The 4382-nt window shown below is 44.1% G+C and overlaps 1 pseudogene; it reads right to left on the bottom strand.

Annotated features, from left to right (window-relative positions):
• Positions 1 to 366: 366 nt before the first annotated feature.
• LOC109491641 lies at positions 367 to 775 on the bottom strand (annotated as a pseudogene).
• Between the last annotated feature and the right edge of the window lie 3607 nt (positions 776 to 4382).

Raw genomic sequence — 4382 nt, 5'->3', positions numbered from 1 at the left:
TGTGCTCCCCCGTGTGCATGCAGTTAGCTTATAAGCTCCACTGAGCTTTCAAAGCCCACCAGCTGTCCGCCTCCAATCCCCAGCATGTACTCTCTGCCTTCACGGGGCCTCTTTTCACTGCACTTACACTTTGTGAAGGCTTATCCTGCCTCTGGAGCTTTCTTTATACTATTCTTCTTCCCTCAAATGTCCTTCTGCTTCCCAAATCTGACAATTTCCTTGTTCCTTTTTTTTTCTTTTCTTTTTCTCTCGCTCTCTCTTTTTTTTTTTTTTTAAAAAAACGTTGTGTTTAATGGTAGAACTTAGCACACTCCAACAGCAGGCATGGGCCTGAAGTAGGAATGGGTCGGCGACCCCCATGGAGTCTTACATGGGAAAGAGGATGAGGAAGTCGACCACCAAACAGAAGACTCGCAGGGCTTCAGACAGGGAAAAGCCCAGAATGGCATAGGAATAGAGCTTCTGCTTGAGAGATGGGTTCTGGGCATAACCAATGACCAAGCTGCCAAATACCGTTCCATGCCAGCCCCTGAACAAGCCACCCCAACTGTGAGTCCCAGCACCAATAAATTTGGTTACTTTGCCAATGTCCCTCCCAGGAGACGACCCTGGTCTGGAGCTCCCACAGGGCCACCCGGAGTGGGAAGCTTCTGTAGGGTGGCTGTCAGATGGGATCTCTGGCCTCCTCAAGAAGGAGGCAGACATAAGTCTGATTAGATCCCTGGTATGACACCGGATCAGAAAGGAGGGATGAGACGTGCCCCGTGGTCTGCATTTTCTCATTCTGCACTCTCACTGCCCTGCTGCCCTTGCTTGGACCATCATGCTTGCCTGGCTCAGGGTGACTCTGACAATTTCCTTTTGATATCATTTCCTTTTCAACTCAACCTAAACATTGTGGTTTAATCACTGAAATGCACTTTTTACTAGCACCCTCAATTCCTTTCCTATTTTGTCCCTTTTGAGGCAGTACCCAGCCCAGCCAATATACAACCAAAGATGAATCTACCTTCTTTTTATTTATAACCATTTTTTTTTGTCTTTACTAGTTAGTTGTCTTTGGTGTGAACATTAAAATTCTACAACGGGGCTGGAGGGTACTATCACACCTTTATTCTAATCCAGCGGGCCCTCCATAGCACTAGGTAATTCTTTCTCTTGTATCTGATTATGGCTCCTTTATATGATTATATGGCTCCTTGTTGCTGTTCAGAATTTATACATCCCTCTTCATAGCACTCATTCAATTTGCATCTTTCTAACCCCTAGCGGTCGACTCTGCCTGACTCTTCAAACGAAAGAGTGGCTCACATAAAATCCATCCTTCCCCATCTTCCCTTCTGTCTCAAAACAAGGCAATCCCTTTACCTTCTCTCCATGATATCCTTCCCCAGACTCCAGCATCTCGGTCATCTTTTTGGAGACATTCTATATTTCTTTTCTTTTTTCCCTTGACTCCTTCTTCCAGAGTATATTGATGTGTTCAAGTTTCCCTCACTTTCAAAATATTGTATCTTAATGCCTCCAATCTGTCATCCTCTCTCATTACCCTACGGAGATTGTTTTCCCTCTAGCCACAAATGACATTCCAATGGCCAAATCACATTTTGTTCTCACATTGCTGGATTTTTTCTATACAAGTTGATGCTTGAGGGGTGCCTGGGTGGCTCAGTCGGTTAGTTGTCTGACTTCGGCTCAGGTCATGATCTCCTGGTTTGTGGGTTCAAGCCCTACATAGGGCTCTGTACTGACAGCTCAGACCCTGGAGCCCACTTTGAATTCTGAGTCTCCCTCTCTCTCTGTCCGTCTCCCATTCACTTTGTCTCTCTCTCTCTCTCTTTCTCTCTCTCTCTCTAAAATAAATAAACATTGGGGAGCCTGGGTGGCACAGTTAGTTAAGCATCGGACTCTTGATCTTGGCTCAGGTCATGATCTCACAGTTCATGAGTTTGAGCACAATGTCTGGCTCTGCACTGATGGTGTGGAGCCTGCTTGGGATTCTATCTCTCTTTCTCTCTGCTCCTTCCCCGCTTGTGTGCTCTCGTTCTCTCTCTCTCACTCTCTCTCTCTCAAAATAAATAAATAAACTTAAAAAAACTTTAAATAAATAAATAAATAAACATTAAACATTTTTAAAATAATAAATAAAAAAGAAGTTGATGCTTGACATCATTTCTCCCATGGATTCTAGGTGCTAATGTCTCTTGGTTTCTATGTACTGTCCTTCTTCCTTTCCTTTGGCCCAGCCATTGCATTATAGGGTTGGTTTCCTTAGTATGTAAGGGGCTACTCCCCTTGACATCCATTTGTTTTCTTTAGAGTCCCATGTGTATCCCAACTTTTAAATTCCAAACTGTATTTCCATATGCAGCTGATGGCATCATCTGTATATCCAGGCCTCTCCCCATTCCATTCTCTTCAGTTTATTAGAATTTTGTCTTTAAAAAATGGGTGGGAGGGGCACCTGGTTGGCTCAGTCGGTTAAGCATTGGCTCTCGATTTTGACTCAGGTCGTGATCTTATGGTCAATGGGTTTGAGCTGGTGTCAGTTTCTGTGCTGACAGAGTGGAGCCTGCTTGGGATTCTTTCTCCCTCTCTCTCTGACCCCCCACCTGATTTCTCGCTTTCTCAAAATAAAATAAACATTAATATTTTTTTTTTTTTGCCTCGTATCATTACCTCATTTAAATATCTCTGGTGTCTACAGGATAAATGCCAAACTCTTTAGTGGAGCGTGAAGCTCATCCATATATGGTCTCTGATATTCTGTTCACAGCTGCGTATACTATTCTCCAGCCATACTGGAGTTCTTACCGTAAGCTTTCCTTCTATTGTATTTGTGTATTAGCTTCTTCCCTTCTCCTTAGCTCAAACTCTGAAAAAAGCTTCATTACCATGCATAAGACTGCATAATCCAGATATTGAGAAATACTAATACTTGACTTTTCTGAGATTATTTTGTGAGTACCCTGGGGCATGGCCACACCCTGAGAGGATCAGCTTTTTTTTTTCTCCTGAAAAAAAAAAAAGTGATCATCAAACATCCTGAAAACTTCCATATGGAGTAAGCAATAACATGTCTCATCTTTGAACTAAGGGTTGCAGAAAAGTTTTACATTCTCAGGCCTGGTGACTTCCAGGAATGGGATTGACCTGGCATCCTACCTAGGTTGTGTTTCCACATACAAATTCTGATGTGAGAACATTTGGATGAAAGTGGTTTATTGAGGAGAAACTGGAAAGGACACAGGGAAAGCAGGATATGTGAGCAGAAACAGCTAAGCAAGGGCATGATTTCACATGAAGCTCCAGCCTGGGCTTGATCCTGTGGGTAAAATCCACCTCAGATATTGCCCTTCCTGGAGGCAGTTTTGTCTACGTGCAGGAGCAGCCAGTCATTGACTACCTGCTGGATGAAGGTGGCAGGAGTGAGGACTCATAAACTCCAGATACTCCCAACTCTACTTCAGTAGCCAAAGAACAATTGTCTGAGAAAGCTGCAGGTGCAGGTAGTTAGAGGTGGAACACAGAGCTGTGAATGCACATATAGAACTGGCAACAGAGACATGGAGGCACACCAGTAATCTCCACCACACCTGGTTATGGAGAAGCAGAAAAGGAGCTAATAATTACAGAGCTTGTCCTTTCCACTGCCAGCAGAAGTAGGAGCGGAACAGGGAAGTAACAGCTTTGGGAACAAATGGTTCCTGGATTCAGTTCCAATGTGTGAAAGGAGGTGTGTGTGTGTGTGTGTGTGTGTGTGTGTGTGTTGGGGAGTGGGGATTTCCCACACACAAAACACCAAACAGTTCTCGGACACTAGAAAGGATGTCCAAGAATTCAGCTCAGTTCTATGTACTCAGAGACAGCATCAGATTCCACAGGTTAAATTTTCAGCCTTACAAGTCTGCCTCTTCTCCCCGCATCACATGCCAGTCATAAGCCCCAGGCTGTTGCCTGTGTTTCTGACTAACTGGCTACAGATTGGATGTTCTAATGACCTCTTCCTTGGGTTCCATTACTTTGCTAGAGTGGTTTCCAGAACTCAGGGAAACATATTTACCAGTTTATTAATGGGTATGATGGAGAATACAAATCAACAGCCAGATGAAGAAATATATAGGGTGAGATCCTGAACAAAGGGACTTCTGTCTTTTGGAGCTTGGGGCCCCCAAGAGTAGAAGCTTTCTGGAAAAAAAAAGACCCAAACCCTGTCCTGTTGGGTTTTTATGGAGGCTTCATAACATTCATGATTGACTAAGTCATTGGTCATTGACTGATTCATCCTCTGGCTCTTCTTTCCTCCATGGGAGCTGGGCAGCGGAAGGGAGACCAAAAGTTCCAGCCCTCTAATCTCATGCTTGGCCCTCCTCACAACTAGC

The sequence above is a fragment of the Felis catus genome, chromosome C2, assembly GCF_018350175.1.
Source record: "Felis catus isolate Fca126 chromosome C2, F.catus_Fca126_mat1.0, whole genome shotgun sequence".
Classification (NCBI taxonomy): domain Eukaryota; kingdom Metazoa; phylum Chordata; class Mammalia; order Carnivora; family Felidae; genus Felis; species Felis catus.
Note: the sequence above shows the minus strand (reverse complement) of the source record. Positions and strands in the feature narration are given on the sequence as shown.